The sequence below is a fragment of the Antechinus flavipes genome, chromosome 5 (genome assembly GCF_016432865.1).
Source record: "Antechinus flavipes isolate AdamAnt ecotype Samford, QLD, Australia chromosome 5, AdamAnt_v2, whole genome shotgun sequence".
Lineage (NCBI taxonomy): Eukaryota > Metazoa > Chordata > Mammalia > Dasyuromorphia > Dasyuridae > Antechinus > Antechinus flavipes.
In genome coordinates, this window is record NC_067402.1 from 182,503,313 (window position 1) to 182,525,007 (window position 21,695).

Here is a 21,695-nt window from a genome sequence, read left to right on the forward strand (position 1 = left end):
TCAGACTGGTTGGGTCATTCAACTTTATCAACAGGGTGATAATTTGTCCCTCCAACATCAACTGTTTTGTTTATTTAAAAAAAATTAAATTTTTACTAATTTAAAAAGTGTGAGGTAAAACCTTATTAATTTTATTTTGTATATTATTAGTAATTGGAACATTTTCCTTTAATAATTACTTTCTCCTGGAAACTACTATATACATATACATACATATATATGTATATATTTATATACATATATATGTATGGATATATATCTTGACTACTTATGTTTTAGAGAATATATGCTGAATGTCAGAAACTTATCAGAAATACATAATGCCAGTACATTTTTTCCATTCATAAGATTATATTTTTTAAAGTTTAAAATAACCTTAGAGACTGTCACACCCCACTCCCTCGTTTTAGAGAAGACAAACAAAATAATGTGAAAAAAATGACTTGTTTAAAGTGACCTAGACAGTAAGTGTCAGAGGCAGGATCTGAACTCTGATCTTACTTCTTGACTTTTTTTTTCCCCCAGCACTTTCTCCAGGATATCACTCTGCCTCCATGCTCAACAATTTCTCTTTTTATTCAAGCTACATGAATTTTTCCATGAAATCTTTCCGATGCTATATAAATGAAATTTTTTTTAAGGGTACCTCTTTTTTCTCCTTTCTAGCTATAATTTTTGTAACATGATCTAATAATTGGTTCATGTATCCATGGGAACTCATTTTGGTTTAGATGTAAAATGTTGACATAAACCTAATTTCTGCTAAAATACCTATATGTTTTCATAGTAATTTTTATCAAATAGAATTGTTGCCCTAGGAGCAAGTGTTCAATTAAACTCCAGACCATAAAGCTGATTCCTTATGTAATTTGCTTATCTACATTACTGATTTTTTAAAAAAATTTATACCAAAAGAGTTTTGAGGATTTCTGCTACAGACAACTGGTAGTCTGTGTACTGTTTGTTCTTTTTTGTTACCTGTATTCATTAAGATTCTTAACCTTGTGTTTCTTTAGGAGGAATTTTTTAATCTAATTTTTGAAGGAAGAATTAGGTCTAATTCTTTGAGTTTGGTGTAAAATTACACACACACAAACAAAGCCTTTTCCTCATCTTATACACACATGTACACATGTCTCTTCGGTTTAGATATCTCCTTAAGGGCACAAGTTTCATTTTTCTTATATCTCAAGGGTTTTAGGGATACAGAGTAGGTGCTTAATAAATGTTTATTATTGAATTATATAATGCCTAACCTGATAGTATAACCATTGAGTTATATTATATACACAAATATGTGGGAGGGAAGATATATTCCTTATATTGATGCAGCCTAACCACGCACATTAAATCTTATATTTATTTATATCCCTTTATTTCTGTAAAGTGTTTTGTATTTCTGTTCATTTAAGTTCTTCATGTATCTTGGCTATGACAACATTCATAATTTATTTTATAGATATTTTTAACAGAATTTCTCATTCTATCATTTCCTTGTAGCTTTTGTTAGTACTTGATAAAAAATGCTTCATATATTTGTGAACTTATTTTGTATTCTGCTATTTCAATGAAGTTATTACCTAAAATTCTTTTTTTAATTCCCTCAGGCTTTCTGAGTAAAGCAGCAGTTTATTTGATAAATAAAATTAGAAACTGATAAGATTAGCCATTTTTGGAGAGGAATTGAATATTTTAAGAAACAAATTCCCTTTAATTAAAACAGGATGTGGTTTTAATCAGGAGCTCATGTAAATATAGTTTTGTCTAATTTTGCCACTGAATGTAAAGCTACTCACAAAAATGACAGCCACTAACATTTGATTTCTTAATACTTAGAAATGATTTGATGACAGTGAGAGAAAGGAAAAGGATACAAAAGAAATAGACTTAACATGATCCTGACCTTCTAGAGCTTATGGGATTTGGGAATAGAATAAATACAAGAGACTAGAAAAGACCACTTCTTCCAGAGTGCCACATCACCAAGTGCAAATATACAAAAACTATATACACAATAAGCAATTACCAAGAGTTTTCAAATAAGAGTAGGATCAATTGGAGAAAGTTTCCTGAAGGAGGCTTGTGATTTGAGTCTTTTTTTTCCCTTTAGAATTCATAGGAAATTCTTGTGACATAGAGAAAAGAGAATATTCTCAGTAGAAGAAATACATGGGCATTGCCAGAGGTAGGATGTAGTGAATGTATATGTAGAAGATATCAAACAGATGAGTTTGATCAGGACTCGGGGTTTATGTAAGGAAGTAATGAAAATGAGATTAAGAGCATTTAGTATTAATTCAGCAAATGTTTAAAGCCATCGTTTGTGGAGCACAGTGCTAATTGAAAGTCTTGCATGCTAGGCTATGGGATTTAGACTTGATGCAATTAATTTTTGAGAATAATTATTCTAGCTTATGGTTAATATGAACTGAAATAAGTAGATAATGGCAGGTTGCTGAAAAGAAATATCCTCAGTTTTCACACAGACATACATACATATATATAATGTTAATTATATATGCACATATAATATAAATATATAATTCAACACTAATTATATAATTCAATTATAAATATTATAATATATATTACATATAAACATTATAAACATCTATTCTGTATCCCTCTGGGACCCTTGGGATATAATAAAAATGAAATTTGTGCCCGTAAGGAAATTAATATCTAATCTGAAGAGACAGTGTGTTTGTATATGTGTGTGTGTGTTTATGTGTGTATTAAAGATAGACTAGAGCTGAGATTTTGAAGGAAACTGGAAATTCTTAGAAGTTTCACTAAAGAGGAAAAGAATTCCAGCAATGAGGATAGGACAAAATCTTATTATATCATATATGAGAAATAGTAAGAAAGCCAGTTTGGTTTGGTTAAAAATGTAGAGTGAATGAAAGGGACTCATGTATAATAACAACCAAAAGTGGGGTAAGGAAGAGATCCTGATGGGTTTAGAATGACTAAGAGAGGAATTTACATTTGATCATATGGAACATAGGAAGTTGTTGAATTTTATCAAATATAGAAATGGCATACCTAAGTTTTAAGAAAATCAATTTGGCAACAATATAGAAGATCTTGTAGAGTTAATTAGTGGCCAATGAAGAGGTGAAAGAGAAATCCAGAGAAAGATTCACGAATCGTCTAAATGACTCAAAGCATAAAATGAACTTCCTAGTAGAGTGAAGCTAGAAGGGGACAAAAATTCAGCATATACTTATAACAACTAAACAAAGAAACAGTAAAGGAGGAAGAATAATCAAAGAGGAGAGCATGTTTTGGAAAGCTAAGCGTGTAGAGTTTTGGAATCTTTTTTATTGGGTGGGTTTGGAGAGGTTGTTATAAGAAGGTTTCTTTTTTTCTTTTTTAAGAAAAAGTATGAACAGGGAAGTCAAATGGTCAAAGGGTGGCCTTTAAACTCTATAGTTACTCTTAAGATGAGTGTAGTTAAATGATATGAATGAATGAAGAAATGTTTTACAATACTATGGAAAACAGATGACATTTAAATAATCTATTGATTGCTGGCAAATTGCAAAAGGATCAAAGAACTAGCATGATATAAACAATCATTGTCGCCTTAGGGACTTTATCCAACATAAACCAGTTCCCAAAATGAGGCAATGGATAAGACTCCAATCAGGAAAAGAGTTGCTCTCCTGAGAAAGCAGCTGATGGAAGTAACAGTTGAGTTTGTAAACTGATTTGGTTTAGGAAATGTTATAGAGGACAGTGCAAGATTGTGACCAGTATTTCTGAAAAATTGCAAGAAAAAGTGGAGGCTGAAGGAAATTCACAAAAATTTCTGTGACTCCTAAGCAAAATGATTCTGAGAGCATTTAAGGATGAAATTGAATGGAGGATAAAAAATGTACAGAAAATGGGAGAGGGGGGACTGTAAATAAGCTATAATGTATTCTTTTCCTTCTCAATAGCAATATGTCCTCTACATCTGGCCTTTATGTAGTTCTCTGTGTTCTGCATAAAAAAAATTTAAAATAGCACAAAAAATTGAGAAGAATAGATAGACTAGACAAGAGAAGCTGAAGAGGTCCATGCTAAAAGTAACACTATTTTGAGAATACTCAGGAGTCAATCTCAGGGGCTGTGAGAGAAAAGAGAAAGCTTAACTGCTTGAACAAAATTGTAGATATTTTTAGTTGAGGAAATAGCTCACCCATATCCCCACTTTTCTATACAAAATCTTTGGGGATAATACTGCATTGAAAATAGTCTTGAAGGTTTTTGGAAGAGAACAGATAGACTTTTGCATGTAATATTTTGACCACATTTTTAATCACACACTGAAAGGTATAAAGAACTCAAAATTCCTTCTCATTTATTGTGTATTGACTATAGTCAAATATTTATTTGAGTAGAAAACAATTCCACTTTCAGCACTTTTCAGCAGTACAATTCCACTTTCTACTATATGTCCACATTATAACATTCTTTGAATATGTATTAACAAACTTTGTCAATGATTGTTCATATCAAGTAACTTGAAAAACAGGAGTATATTCCAATAAAGCTTCACTGATGTGAAAGATATCTAGCACATAGTTCAAGTGGAAAAGAATCCTTCTAAAATGATAGTCTGTGAGATTCTCCAATTTACAAATAACCTTGTGTTAATTATCTCAGGTTTAGAAGAATTGTAGCACCTCCTAGTTAGGATTGATAATCCTTTAATAGTTCAGCCAAACTAAGTACACAAGAAACGTTAAAATACACAGAAAAATGCATTGTCTAGATTGTACATAGGGGTGCATATATTTGTGTATATGCATGTATGTGTATATGGAGAGAGAGAATGATTGAGAGAATATGATCACTGTAGTCAGTAAACAAAGAATATGTCCTAAAATTGAACAGGAAGAATTGTAAGGTACTTAATCATGGGGAATTGTTAAGTGTTCTTAATATCCCCAATATACTTCTGAAAACAAAAATAACTTTCTGGTAAGGCTACATGGTAATCATAGAAATTTATGAACAATTAGTGCTTCATGTTGCCTAATCATCAAATGCAGCACATATTAAGTTGCAATAAATTACTTAGGAAGCATAGTCCATATTAAAGAAAAATTTCAAATATTGCATTAATATATTGAATGAGTAGGGGGAGTTAGGTTGCAAAAGAGAATATCAAAAATAGCTTATGTAGTGTGTTGGAATCCCTTTAATATTGAAAAATCTAGAGAGAGGAACTTAGAATAACAGGTAGACCTCCTTAGAAGATATGTAGAAGACTAGATTTACACAGGAGGAATGTACATGAACATATTGTGTTATGTTAGATTGGAGGGGACTATTCATGCCAATGAAATCTTAGATGGATCCAAGTATGAAAAATAGAACATATTATCATTTGGGCTCCTATTGCCATATAAATAAAATCTCAATATTTTAGTTAATATTTTAAAAAGTAAATGAGCATATTATATAATGTTCATTCAGGAATATTTCTGCATTAAAATATATTATCCATAAACTTTCATATTGTGTTTAGCCCTAAATAACTCTCTCATTATAGAAGATAAATTAATATTAATAGAAAATTTATGTATGTAAAGTAGTTTATGATATCTTATTATATTTTTTGCATTGAAATTTTGTTCTTTGTCATGACTCCATATGATTGATATGATGAGATTTAATTCTTTAGAGTGAGAAACTTAATAAATATGTTATTTTCAGGAACATGTACTCAAAGCTTGCTTTCTTAGTTCTAAATGACCATATTAGCCAGTTATTTAGTCCACCTACTTTTCTAATGTTTTCAACAGTATTTCTTGACATTATTTTTTAAATAATTTTAGAATTAAATTTAAAATGAAGTTATTAAACATTTATTACATAAAAGGCACCATGTTACAAACAAGAAATGTGAAGACAAAATGAAAAAATCATCTACTCTCAAGGAATGTATATTCTGCTTAGAGGATATAAGATTTACACAGATTAATATGGGACCATTTGAGAAGAAAGAAATGGCGACAACTAAGGAGATCAGAAAAGGCCTACTGAGGGTGATAGCATCTGAGTTAAGTCTTGAAGGACTAAGGATTTAAAGAAACAAAAGTTAAAGAAAAAGAAAAAAATTAGTACATTTTAGGCATGCATAATAGCATGATGTATTTGTAATGCCAAAAAGGTGAGAAATGAAATGAATTTTAAGTAGACCATTTTGGCTAGAATGGTAGAATGCTTGAAGAAGAATAATCAAAAGAAGATGGGAAGATAGGCTGAAACCAGATCTTGCCAGGTTTTCAAATGCCAGGCTGAAGAATGCATTTTGTCCTAAAGGCCTTGGGATGGCATTGGAAAGGAAAGGAGGAAAGAGGTATTATAGTAGTAGAGATGAAGAGGAAAACACTAGTAGGATGATGAGGAAGGAAGGGAAATTTTCTGAAGCTGAGAAATGGAGTGTCCAGTGTAAGGAATAGTAAGGAAGTCATTTTCACTGAGACAGCTTTAATTGTTAGGGTATTTTTTCCTTATACATAGCTCAAATTGTCTTTGCAACTTCAACTCATTACTTTTAGCTTACCTCCTGGGTCCAAACAGAATAAGTCTAATTACTTTTCCACATGACAACCCTTTAGATACTTAAAAGCTGCTTCATGTTCTCCCTGAAACTTTTCCAGGCAAAATTTACTTTAGCTGATCTTCAAATGGCATGATTCCTAGGATTTCCATCCCAAGTACCTAGTGGGCAATCCCCAATTACTGATTTTGATGTCCATCTGAAAAATATGCTACCTAAAACTGGACAGGTATGATTTTAGCAGGTCTGAATACACTGGGACTATAGCCTAGATTTTTTTTTGATATTTATTTTTTAAAATTTCAGTTCTAAACTCTTTCCCTCCCTCCAATGCTTTCCTCATCCCTTGACAAGGAAAGACATGTATTATCTGCGATACATGTGAAGTCATATAAAACATTTCCATATTATCTATTTTTAAATGAAAAAGAAAGTGAAAATAACTATATGTATATGTATGTGAATATCTAAAATATACATATATGTATGTAAATATGCATGTAAATATTTATATGTATTTGCATGCATACATAAACATATTTGTACATATACATGTGCTTAATTTTATTATTGAGCTCAATCTTTACTTTGGTCTGCCATCAGAATTCATTAGTTCTCTCTGAAGATGGATTAGCATTTTTTATTATGAATTCTTTCTAATTGTCATGTATCATTGTATTGATCAGAATAGCTAAGTCTTCTCCACTTTATTTTTGTCACAAATTGCTGCAACGTTCTCTTGATTCTTCTCACTTCACTTTGTATCAATTCATATGAATTCCCAGTTTTTTCTGAAATTATCTTGTTAGTCATTTCTTACAGCACAACATTATTCCTTCACAGTCATTATACCATAGCTTGTTCAGCCATTCCCTACTTGATGGACATCTCCTTAGTTTCTAATTCTTTGCCACCACACACACAAAAGGCTACTATAAATATTTTTGTACATATGAGTCCTTTTCCTTTTTCTTTGATCTTGTCATTGCTTCTTAGTGAAACCTGAGATTGAGATTTGACAGCTCATTAATGTCCCCAGATCATTTTCAACAGAACTATACCTACCCATATACTTACACACACTTATTGGAATTAGTTTTTTGACTTTACATTTAAAAGTTCAATTAATTCTATGTTTTTGAACTCTTGTCAATTACCACATTAATTCTCTCTTTAATCTTTGTGTCACATGTAAATTTGGGAAATATTCAGTTATTGAGTCATTGATAAAAATGTCTAATAGAACAAAACCAAGGAGAGATCCTTACGATACTATACTGAAGACTTCTCTCTAAGATGATATTGAACTTTTATATTGGCCATTCTTTTCATTCAGTTATTCAAATTACCAAAACCCAACTAATTGTACTATTAACTAGCTGTATCTCCCAAACTAATTCATCTAAGATGATAGCATGAGAAAATGTTGGTCGTTTTTGTACAATTATATTTTAAATTGGTAAAGAGTAGGGAACATATTTTAATTTTTCTTTTTAATTTCTTCTGTCATTATATAGTGCCTGGTGCTATGTCCTACACAGAAAAGATGAATGTTAAATATTGACGGGCTAAATGATTGTGATGTTGGCTATTTTTTCCAAAAAACATTTCCTACTACTCCTAAATTCAGGATAAATCATAACACAAACTGTTCATCTCATAAATTAGAATGTTGACTAAAAATATACATTTAAATTAAAAAATTATTAATTGAGCCCCAGCTACGCACATTTCACATAAGGGCTACAGGGAAATATGCTTTAAAAGGTGACAAATAGAAGAACTGCTTACAGAAAACTATCTAGTTAAGATTAGGCTGTGGTACTCTATCCCTGATTTTGTTCCCTATCACTAAATAATCATGCTCTTCTTAGTTATCACAATACTTGGGCATTAGGTAGTGCTGTGAATGCTCTCAGATTTATTGAATTTGCTATTACTAGTATGAAAAGGTGAAAATATTCCCACTCAAATTTTAGGCTCTTTGGGGCTTGAAGTTATGATATATTAAATTGCTACTCTAATATACACCTGTAATTTTATACAATACCTACCAGAGAAAACTTGACATTTTTCTCTTTTATAAAATAAGGCTCAATAAATGTTTTCATATTTCCCAAATATTTCTAGATCCAGTGACTATTAGTGCTTCTTTCAAAAAGAAACAATGGAATTATGGCAAGAAAATAGCCCTGAATAAGTTAACTTGATTCTTATGGACATCAGCTTCTTCAAATGTAAAATTTGGGAGTTAGACTAATGGCCCTCCAACCCTAAATTTATGATGCTGAACTTAAATTTGAATCCTGGTTATGCTCCTTTTAAACTACAATTCCTTTTGATAAATCATTACATATCTCTGGGGCCTCCTTTTCCTCCTCTGTAAAACAAGAAGGTTCAACTGATCAGTGATATCAAACAAAATAGAAATTAGGGCCACTAATCTGTACATAAGGATCCATGTGGGTTACATATTGACTTAGTTTTAAAATGTAATATTTGTTTTATTGTACTTTTATTTATTTTGTTAAATATTTCGTAATTACAATTTAATCTAGTTCAGTCCACACTGGGGAGTATCATAGGGTAGATGTGGCCTGAACTCCTTGAATTTGACAGTACTGCACTAAGTGATTTAGACATTTCTTTATAGATCTAATAATATTCTCTAGTTCAAATCTTTTAAGAGTAATTTAAAAGAAATAGTATTTTTTTATTTTATGTATAATAATATTAAAAACTGTAATTATTCTTAAAAACAAATGAGAAGTTCCAGTTATCATATCAATTTCATATAAAAGTTCCAGAAAATATAAATTATCCTTAAAGTCATGTAGTAGGTTATGAATTTGTAGTTGATGCTTTTAAAAATAAGCCAACAAAAAAGGCTTCTTGAAGCCATAATTAATAGGACTTTGGTGGGGAAAAGTCATATACCTTCAATAATTAATGAATGTAATAATACATAAGCATGACACAATTTTAAGGATTGTAGATTTTTTTCTTTATTTCAAGTAAAACTACTATTTTGTGCTTTTTTTCATATATTTAATTAATGAATTAAAAGAGAATATATGTCAATACAACCTATAAAGGTTATTATTTTTTGCTACAACTGTTAATGAAGGATAATAATCTTCATCCAGAATAGCTTACATGATATTATTTTATGTAGTTTTAGAAATACTAATAATAGTAATAATAAACAAGAAACTAAAGGCAAAAAGATGCCTAAAGGGAAGATAAAGCTATCATTATATGCTATTGACATGATAATTTACTTAGAAAATCCTAGGGAATCAGCAAAGAAATTAATAAAGACAGTTTGCAGCTACAAAATAAACTCAAAAAGCAACAACATTTCTATATAATATTGAGTTGGGAAACAATACTAGAAATTCCCATTAAAAAAACTGTAAAATGTGTAACTATCTGGGAGTTAATCTAAAATTGTATACCAAATAGCTAAGTGGATTAAGTTACACCATACTCCTTAAAAAATAAATAAAGCAAGATAGTTTAAGGACCAATATAGATTAAGGATCTGACCTATAATAGTATGACAAAAAATACAATAACTTGAAAATAAATTTATAGATTTAGCAATATATTAATCACACTATAAAGGATACTTTATTGAAATAGACAAAAATAATAATAAAAGTCATTTGAAGAAATAATTTTGAAATATCAAGGAAAACAATGAAAGAAGGATATATAAACTGATTTAAAAATAATGTCATGAAAAATTAGAAAAGAAATAAAACTTATATTCTTCACAAAAGTGGATAACAGATAAATTATTATTCAAACAAAGGATAAAGGCAGATATGATAACAAGGAGGATTTTTAATTACAATAAATTGAAAAGTTTTTGCAAAAACAAAATTAATATACCTAGCATAAGAACTCATAAAACGGTTACCTGGGTAGGGAGGGACCTCTCTATCAAATATCTCTGATAAGGGTTATATGTTAAAGTTATTTAGACAACTACAAAATGTTAAAGAATAAGAGGCATTCCCCAATGTTACTTAAAGTAACAATGTTACTTAACATTCTTCTGAATATTGGCAAAGGTAACAATAGACAGGAATATTCTTTTTTTTTAATTTTTATTTAATAATTACTTTATATTGACAGAATCCATGCCAGGGTAATTTTTTTTTACAACATTATCCCTTGCACTCATTTTTGTTCCGATTTTTTTCCCCTCCCTCCCTCCACTCCCTCCCCTAGATGGCAAGCAGTCCTTTATATGTTGGATATGTTGCAGTATATCCTAGATATAATATATGTTTGCAGAACCGAACAGTTCTCTTGTTGCATAGGGAGAATTGGATTCAGAAGGTGTAAATAACCCGGGAAGAAAAACAAACATGCAGATAGTTCACATTCGTTTCCCAGTGTTCTTTCTTTGTATGTAGCTGCTTTTGTCCGTCATTTATCAATTGAAACTCAGTTAAGGTCTCTTTGTCAAAGAAATCCACTTCCATCAAAATATGTCCTCATACAATATCGTTGTCGAAGTGTATAATGATCTCCTGGTTCTGCTCATTTCACTTAGCATCAATTCATGTAAGTCTCGCCAGTCCTCTCTGTATTCATCCTGCTGGTCATTTCTTACAGAACAATAATATTCCATAACATTCATATACCACAATTTACCCAACCATTCTCTAATTGATGGGCATCCATTCATTTTCCAGCTTCTAGCCACTACAAACAGGGCTTCTACAAACATTTTGGCACATACAGGTCCCTTTCCCTTCTTTAGTATTTCTTTGGGATATAAGCCCAATAGAAACACTGCTGGATCAAAGGGTACACACAATTTGATAATTTTTTGGGCATAATTCCAGATTGTTCTCCAGAATGGTTGCATTCGTTCACAACTCCACCAACAATGCATTAGTGTCCCAGTTTTCCCGCATCCCCTCCAACATTCATCATTATTTTTTCCTGTCATCTTAGCCAATCTCACAGGTGTGTAGTGGTATCTCAGAGTTGTCTTAATTTGCATTTCTCTGATCAATAATGATTTGGAACACTCTTTCATATGAGTGGTAATAGTTTCAATTTCATCCTCTGAAAATTGTCTGTTCATATCCTTTGACCATTTATCAATTGGAGAATGGCTTGATTTCTTATAAATTTGAGTCAGTTCTCTATATATTTTGGAAATGAGGCCTTTATCAGAGCCTTTAACTGTGAAGATGTTTTCCCAGTTTGTTGCTTCCCTTCTAATCTTGTTTGCATTAGTTTTGTTTGTACAAAGGCTTTTTAATTTGATGTAATCAAAATTTTCTATTTTGTGATCAGTAATGGTCTCTAGTTCATCTTTGGTCACAAATTTCTTTCTCCTCCATAAGTCTGAGAGATAAACTATCCTATGTTCCTCTAATTTATTTATAATCTTGTTCTTTATGCCTAGGTCATGGACCCATTTTGATCTTATCTTGGTATATGGTGTTAAGTGTGAGTCCATACCTAATTTCTGCCATACTAATTTCCAATTATCCCAGCAGTTTTTATCAAATAATGAATTCTTTTCCCAGAAGTTAGGGGCTTTGGGTTTGTCAAACACTAGATTGCTATAGTTGACTATTCTGAATAGACAGGAATATTCAATGGTAGAGGAATTATGGGAAAATTGGGACATTATTCATAACTGAATTGCGGCAAGTATTCTAGAAAGTTAATTTGGAATTCCATAACTTTTGATCTATTGCTGGACATATGCCCCAAATTATTTGATAAAAAATAAAGGTTCATATAAATCAAAATATTGATCACAGTGCTTTTGCGGTAACAAAGAACTAAAGAAAGTAAATTCCCATCAATTAGGGAATGACTAAACAAATTGTGGCACATGGAGGAATTGGAATATTATTGGTCTGTTAAGAAATGGGGAGCCTGGTGAATGTTGAGAAGCATAGAAAGATTTACATGAACTGATACAAAGTTAATTAAGGAGAGTTAAGAAAAACACACAATGACTGTAGTAATGCAAATGGAAAGAACCAGCATGTTGTGATATTACAATGGCCAGCTTTGGCCCCAAAGAACAGAAAGGAGCCATTTCCTTTCCCTTGGCAGAGGTGGAAATCCATTGATGTGGAAATTTGCATGTGATGTTAGATTTATTTTTCTACATGTTGATTAATTTAGCTAATTTTTTTTTCTCTTCCTCTTTTTTATTTACTTTTATATTCTTATAAGAGATGGATCTCAGGGAAAGGGAGGAATTATTCAGAAATGTTTTTGTTGTTCTTCAATTCTCAATTATATATGACTTTCCATGATCCCGTTTTGAGGTTTTCTTGGCAAAGATATTAGAGCACTCTTTCATTGTTTTGTCCAGTTCATTTTCACTTAAGTGAATAGGATTAAGTGATTTGATTAGGGAAACAGAGTTAACAAGTGTCTGAGGCTGGATTGAACTCATCAAGAGGAGTCTTCTTGATTCCAAGTTCAGTACTCTATCTACTGTACCAACTAGCTTTTCCCCTGAAGATATAGGTACCATGTAAAAATGTAAGATAAAAAATTCTATCATACTAAAATACTTACAAAAGGTCTCATTAAGATTAAAATTTGAGTTAGTGTAGATTTAATATAACTACTTGCTATAAACTGAAATTTGTAAAGTCATTATTAGTGTTATTTTTTTCTGTGCCATTAAGATAGCTGCAATTATATTTAAATTCTCTAGACACTGAGTTTCAAAATATCTTACTTTCCAAGACACGACATGAAATAACTTTTTCCTCAATGTTTCTGTCATTTAGACATGAAAATTTATTTACCTATCTGGCCAAATTGGGTAAAGAAATTCTTCTCTGTAGCTTTGCATTTATACTGAAGATAAAATTTAGAAAATAAGGACATTATGAAAACAGTATCAATTTAAAGGAGCAATTTTTTTAAAAGCTTTTTTGGGTCATGTATCCATTTGTAATCTGATGAAGCCTTTGAGCCCTCCTTCCCTAAATAATGGCTAAATTTTAAATTAAACAGAATTTAAATTTTTTAAGTTAAAAATGTATTGGACTACCTGCCATCTAGGGGAGTGGGAAGGGGAAAGAGGGAAAATTTGGAAAAGAAAGTTTTGGAAGAGTCATTGTGGAAAAATTATCCATGCATATGTTTTGTAAACAAAAAGCTTTAATTAAAAAAGACAAGGCAGAGAAAAAACTATTAAAAATGAAATAAATTTAAAGTTAAAACTAATAAAAATAAAAATGTAATTTTATTTTCTATTGACATTCTCAGACCCCTTAAAATCTAGAAACCAACCTCTTTAGCATTTCCTTCTAGAAGGTAGGTATCTGTTTTGTTCAAATAGTGATCACTTAGTCCATAACTCTTATTGTGATTCACAGATACTTTAGAAGAAATAAAAACCTTCATACAATACTTGCCCTCAAGGAACTTATCTTGTGGAGAGAAAATATTAAAAGAAAGGGAGTTTAATTGAAGGTGACAAAATACAAGCAGTTACAAATCATCAGGGTTTTGAGAGTCTAGTATCTGGAAGAGGAGAGTCCAGTTTGTTGGGGTTATGGAAGAAGGGCTTAAAGAAAAGGTAGAATTTTAAATGAACCTCCAAAGGCAGGTACCTGGAAAGTGACTCTTCAAGATGAGGAACATATTTCATTTAGAACAACTCTAGAGTATAAGTTGAAATTTATAAGAGTTTCAAGTAGTTTTTCCACTTAAAAATAAGAAAGAAAATATGGGCTAGATATATGGTTTAATTGGCATAGAACTCCCAGGAGGAGACTTATTATATTAATGCAGATTTGCTATTGTTTGTAGGTTATTTGCCCAAGGTAAAATATCCAGTTTATGGTCACACTGAATGTGTTTCTGACTCTGAGGCTGCCCAGGATACTATGGCTTTATGCCCCAGAAGATATTACTTATTTTATTCCCAAATCCAAACACAGGATACCTAAAAACATAGAATCAGAGTAATGATGTGTTATAGGAGTGATAATCAAATGAAATGTGGAATAATTTAATTTTATTGTGATATGAGAATCTCAGCATAAATTATACATGCTAGAGTCTTAATGTAGCTGAATTTAGAATCTATATTGCCTTATATAAGAATGGCAACTGTCTTGGTATTTTAGCAATTAAGCTCTTCAGGACAGTATCTAAGAATAACCGCTACCTTTTGCTGAATTTATCCTATAAAGTGATGTGTTATTTTAAAAAAAGGTTCAATATATTGTCATTACATTTATTATCATTATTAGTTGATTTTCCTAAACTTAAACTAGTTTCTGTTCAATATTATTAAATCTAAATAATGATTTTATTATAGTTTCTAAATTATTTAATTTTTGTTTCTACAGAGTTTTTTTCTTATGTCTAACATATCAAATTGAAACTTAAATTACATAAGACCTTATAAGATTTCAGATCAAGTTCTTACTTGGTTTTTTTTTTTTGGAATGAATACTGAGAAAAATCTATTGAATGCATTATTTGCTTATAAAGTTTAATCTAGACTCTTCCTAATTTTAAATGATAATTTAACTGGATAGAGGTTACTGATATATATTTAGTATATGTATTATAAAACGAGCAGCTTGTCCATTTTCTCTAAATCCATATGGAAATATTTTTTCTTTAAAAAAAAACACAACAAATATATTACATTTACCTAATATATTTTCTAAATTCAGGGTTTAAAAAAATTTTTGTTAAGCATATTTTTTGTATATATTAAAATCTGATGTTCAATCATTTCCAATTCTCTGTGACTCTGGGTTTTTTGGGGAAAGATACTGGAGTGGTTTGCCATTTCCTTCTCTACCTCATTTTACAGATGAGGAAACTGAGGCAGATGAGGTTAAGTGCCTTTTCCAAATTTACACAGCTATTAAGTATCTAAAGCTTTATTGGAATTCATATCTTCCCTGATTCCAGGCCAGCACTGTATCCACTGCACCATCTAGCTGCCCCTTACAATTCAATAATGTTTTCCAAATTTTGAAGTCTGTGGAGGTGAGAGGTGGGTACATATATGATTTCATATCTTGTAAATGCAAGAGAGAGGGAGATTGAATTATTTATTATAAAATGTGACCTATATTGCTTTGTAAATTCAGATTAGGACTTATTAGTGTTCTGAGCATTAATTTATGTAATCCTAGGGTTATATTTGTCATCTTTGGTTAGATAAGAAATTATTTCAATTTTTTTCTTCTTCGTTACTTTTGCTACCAGTTTTATCACACTATAATATATCAGATAAGTTAGAAAAGAAATTTCATCTCTAGCAAACACTAACATGAGTGTCTGAAGAGATCGACTCATCTATTTCCATCTGTGTTGATAATTGACTGTGGGACCTTGGGTGAGTAACATAAACTTTGTGCCTCAGTTTCCCCCTTTATAGAATATAAAGACATGTCAATTCTCATGGAATGTATTTGTTAATTAAAGACTTTTATAAATAAATACATATAATATAAATAGATATATTACATAAATATAAAATTATATAATTCCTTTTTCTGTAGGATACAAAAGAGCAATTCTACATATTATTGACCTAAAGAATATTTATTTGACATCTGGAACATAGAGGGCAAGGTAGCTTTATATCTTTTGGGATATAAAACAGTTAGACATAAGATCACCGGTGTTGAAACTTGTAAAAGGAATCAATTCCAGTCCTTTATGCATGTGTGTGTTTACATCATCAAATATTGTTTAAATGTCTTGAATTCATCAGAAAGACACACTAGATAAACACAAAGTGATATAAGCATGCCAGTTTATACTGTCAGTAATATCTACTGTGCCATCTGTCACAGAGCAATACAATGGATTTAGGAGTAGTTCCATGACCGGGAGACCCAGCAAATGAAATGTCTCCTTTCTTAGCATGTGCATCTACACTTGTCCACAGCAGTAGTTAACAATTTTTCCCCCACTGACAATCATTTTCCACATCTACATAACAACTTGAATTTGACATCTGTTCTCTTTAATCTTTAAAGAACTGTTCCTCAGGTTTTGTTTTGGATTGGGTGTGTAATTCAGAGTAGTGCAAGGAAAAAATTTGTAAAATTTTAATATGGCCTACCACAATCACCCCCCTCGAACATACACACAACACGAAACAGAAAAAGTTTGTACAAATCAAGTTGGTGAAATTAGGAACAGGTCCTGTAACCTAACAAGGAAAATATAGTTCTAACACTCGGACACACTTGCTACTTTGGGGAAGCTCCGAAGCAGCAATTAAACAGTACAAGTAATGCTCTTAAGGGGCACTGGCTGCAGTTCGGTAATACATTCCTTTCTTAATGTGACTTGATGTAGATAGAGTGAGGGCCTATCAGGTGTGAAAAGTCCTGCTGCTCCTGGCTTGGAGTGGCCCCCAGACAGTGATTTGGCGACGTCAATCTAGTCATGCTTGATTTCGACACTTAACGTGGTAAAGCAGGATTTCTCTACCCCTGATCAACTTCTCAATTAGCAAGCTGCCTTGTGTAACGGCCTTGTTTTGTGATCCCTCAGGGCTGCTTCAGGGGTCATTAGGGTGAGAAAACTTAAGTACTAGCTCCAGCTCGAGCAAAGCAAAGAGGAGGTAGGAATGGAGGGGAAAGAGCAGAGGAAGAGGTTTGAGAGATTTCCTAAATGCACACAACTCCTTTTAAAGTTGTTTGCTTTCATGAGATTGATTCTTAGCACATTAAGAAGCTAAAGCCTTCAGTATCTTCTTTAAACTGCCCACCTTATCACCATGACAGCTGACAGGATTTTTGACAGAGGAGGAAAGAGATGACTAGCAGGTTAGTAGTTTCTTTTACATAGACTAGTTGAGATATATTTTTTTAAATTTATCTCTTCCAGAGTGTATAATTTCTATCAAATATATGTCATCATTTTAAAGTTTCAGCCACCTCCACTACACTTGTTTCATACACACACACACACACACACACACACACACACACACACACACACATATGTATGTATATATATATATAAAGAAAATACAATGGGCCATAATTTCATGCTTCCCAATATCCTCTTTCTTGCTTTTACTTACCTCCTTTTAATATTTAAATGGAAGTGCTTGTTGCCTTAAATACTATAATTTTTTTTCTTAATAATATCTAGCATTATGAAGCACTTGAAGATTTGTAAAGTTCTTTTTGAAAAAGCTTTTTATTTTCAAAATATACACATTGATAATTTTCAATTCACTCTTGCAAAACCTTGTGTTCAGTTTTTTTCCCTCCCTTCTTCCTACCCCTCCCCTAGATGGCAAGTAATCCAATATATGTTAAACTTGTACAATTCTTCTATACATATTTCTACAATTATCCTGCTGCCCAAGAAAAATCAAATCAAAAAGAGAAAAAATGAGAAAGAAAACAAAATGCAAGCAAATAACAAAAAAAAAAGGTGAAAATGTTATGCTGTGGTCCACATTAGTTCCCACAGTCCTCTCTCTGGGTGCAGATGGCTCTCTCCATAAAAAGATCATTGGAACTGGTGTGAATCATTTCATTGTTGAAAAGAGCCACATTCATCACAGTTGGTCATCACATAATCTTCTTGTTGCTGTGTACAATGATCTCCTGGTTCTGCTCACTTCACTGATCATTAGTTCATATAAGTCTCTCCAAGCCTCTCTGTATTCATCCTGCTGATCATTTCTTACAGAACAATAATACTCCATAACATTCATATACCACAATTTACCCAACCATTCTCCAGCTGATGGGCATCCACTCAATTTCCAGTTTCTTGCCACTACAAAGAGGGCTTCCACAAACATTTTTGCGTACGTGGTGGGTCCTTTTCTCTCCTTTAAGATCTCTTTGGAATATAAGCCCAGTAGTAACACTGCTGGATCAAACTGTATGCACAGTTTGATAACTTTTTGAGCATAGTTCCAAATTGCTCTCCAGAATGGCTGGATGTGTTCACAGTTCCACCAACAATGTATCAGTGTCCCAGTTTTCTCACATCCCCTCCAACATTTGTCATTATCTTTTCCTGTCATATTAGCCAATCTGAGAAGTGTATAGTGGTACCTCAGAGTTGTCTTAATTTGCATTTTTCTGATCAATAGTGATTTATAGCATTTTTTCATATGACTAAAAATGGTACAAAGTTCTTTACAGAAATTACATAAGCTTATCCTTGTAACATCTCTTGGACATAGATGCTATTATTATCCCCATTTTGCAGATGGGAAAACTGAGGAAGATAAAGTTTAAGAGATTTGCCCAGAATCACACTGCTAGTAAGTGCCTGAGGCCAAATTTTAATTCATATCTTCCTTATTCCAGGTTCAGTTCTAGAGCCACCTAGCTGTTTGAAAGATTCATTTACATATAAGAGATAAATGAGACATTTTTGTATAAACTTGTTAAGTTCAAACTTTGAATGAAGGTGGTGAAATATTTTTAGATGTTCTTCAGGACTGCAGGGTGATTCCAAACTTTGACCTTTCATGCTTTCATTTCATTTTTCATAGAGAAGAGAACTTGAATTTTTCAAGTGATTTAAAGGAGAGGATTTTTTTCACTTTCATATGATACTATCCTGATTAATAGTGACCCACAAATGAACTAAATGCTATTGTCATTTTTTATTCTGAATACATTAGAAATCTTTTTAGACATACATGAAAGGTTTCTTTCATAATACTTGGTATAGCTAGAAAAAATATGATAAAACTTGAGTACAAACTCTAGCTTGAGCAAAGGAAGAGGGATGTAGGGATAGAGGGAGAATTTCATAAGAAGACTTAAATTTACTATTTCAGTCAATATTAGTTAAATCATAGCTTCTTCTTTTGATTTTATCTTTTTAGAAATTTGTCACTATAATTGCTATAAGAAAATTATTTATACACATACAAGCAAGTTTTAGTTTTATTATACAGTTGAAGCTGATTGATTTATGTTGAAGAATACACATGTTCCTACAGATCAATGTGTAGGGGATATATTTTATAATTTAGGAATTTTACTTTTTTGGATCTATGATTTTATTGATATAGGTATTCTCTCCAGTGTTGTCAATGAATCACATCCCATCGAAACTCGTCCATCCTATATACAAATCTTGTATATTTCCTCCTAAAATTATCTGCAGAAAGGGAAGATTCCTACCATGTGTACTAGGGGCTGTCCTCTACATTTCTTGACAATTCAAAAATATCACTGGAATATACAGGCTGTCTATCAGTCATGCCTTGCTGACTATGTGAACAGAACATTTTATCTCCCCCAGTAATACATCTCTCTGACTTCCTTTACAAGGCTTTCTCATATTCAATTTTTTATAAGGTCTTGTAGCCTACTTGGCTTATCCAAGCACCTTTCCATTGCCAAATAGCTGCCTCTCAAAGTTAATTTAATGGTTTTAAAATTCAAAACATGTACCACCAATGAAAGTATGTATTTTTTTTAATGGATCATTGCTTCAAGGAAAAAAAAATAAGATTTTCTAAATGCAATGTACAATATCCCTAAACCAATCCAGTTTGTTCTTATTCAGATTTGAGGTCAATCCACTGACCATATGTGATTCATGTCCAAGATACATGTATCTATGAATAAGACTTATGGTTGGTCTACACATTCACAGTTTGTATTGTAGAATTTGGTTTGCTTACTTAGATGAAACAAATGATGATGGATCTCATCTGGGAGGTGTTCCTTCAATGTTCTAGGGCAGTGGTTCTCCAACTTTTGTTTTCAGTATCTTTATCCTATTAAAAATTATTGAGGATATCTCCAAAGCGTTTTTGTTTATCTGGATTATATTTATAGACATTTGCCATATTGGAAATTAAAACTATTTTTGAACCCAGGATTCACTAGACCATACTTTGAGAACCACTGTTCTAGGGCCTATCACCTTGATACCATCTGAAACTAGGAACAACTGGATAGTGAAACCATTTGTAAAGGGAATGTGTCTTTTTTTTGTTCTCTGTACTTCATGTTTTTCATCATGGTGACAAATAATTTCAATGAACATATTTTCATGCTTTTTCTTGTTTGCTCTTAATCATCTGAGGGTCATCAGGCAAAATTAGATATTATAGCAATAAAGGAATTTTATATTATTTGACATATTGTGTGCCTTCTTTGTTGGAAGAGAACCTGTAGGGCAGTATTTTATTCAGTGGAATATATGATTTTTTTCCTTTTTATTAGTTGAGAGGCAGTAAGCAAAATAGGACCTTTTGTCTGTATATCTTTTGGTAATTTAGTACAATTTAGTATGAATTTTATTATAACCTCTTTAAAATAGATTTAAATTAGAATTTGTTATGCTGGAGCTGAAAAAGTTATTTACCATTTAACAAGCATCATAGAAGTCCATTTACCATTGATTTGTTCAATTACTTTAAGGAAGATATTTGGTAGTTACATTTTTTGTGCAATCACCTATAAGTGTACAGAGTTTATAAAAACATAAAACAGTTATTAATTTTTAATTAAAGTCATGCACTATTTATCCCATCTTCTCTTCATGGTAGTTATTTTAAAAATTAGAATATAAAATATTATTCATATTATACAAATACACCTCTCTCTAAAAGAAAAAAATTAAAACTCATTATAACATCATATTTTCTGGCATGGGTATGTTTCATTATATCATATTACCTTTCTGTTGCATTAGATGCTAACCACAAAGCCCTTTTCATTAGCTACATCTATTCTCTGTTTTGAAGATTATTTTAGTATCATTAAAGTCCTTACAATTCATGTTTGTGAAGCAGTTTTAAACTTGCAAAGCACTCCCCTTAAAATGTGTGTCTCAGTTTTTTGGCAAGTAAGGCTATTTAGGACTATGCAGTTCATATATCTTGCCCACAGTCATACAATATCAGAGCTTAGATTTGAATTTGGGCTTTCCGACTGGAAAGTAGAAGATCAAGGATCTTTCCACTACTTCATGTTGCCTCTTTAATAAATCAGAAGAGTTATCACCATACTTCATAAATTTGTCATTCTTTTTTTTGAATCTATAAATGTTGATCCTGGCCGTGATACCATTAGCATATGTCCTGAAATGTTACCTCTTTTCTCTCTGTAGTTTTGAGGAAATAAAACATTCAATTTAATTTTTC

The 21,695-nt window shown here is 31.6% G+C and overlaps 1 protein-coding gene across 3 annotated transcripts in view; it reads left to right on the forward strand.

The window, feature by feature from the left end:
• LMO3 (LIM domain only 3) overlaps window positions 1-21,695 on the forward strand; it is a 75,053-nt gene that overhangs the window by 29,122 nt on the left and 24,236 nt on the right. The window lies entirely within an intron of this gene.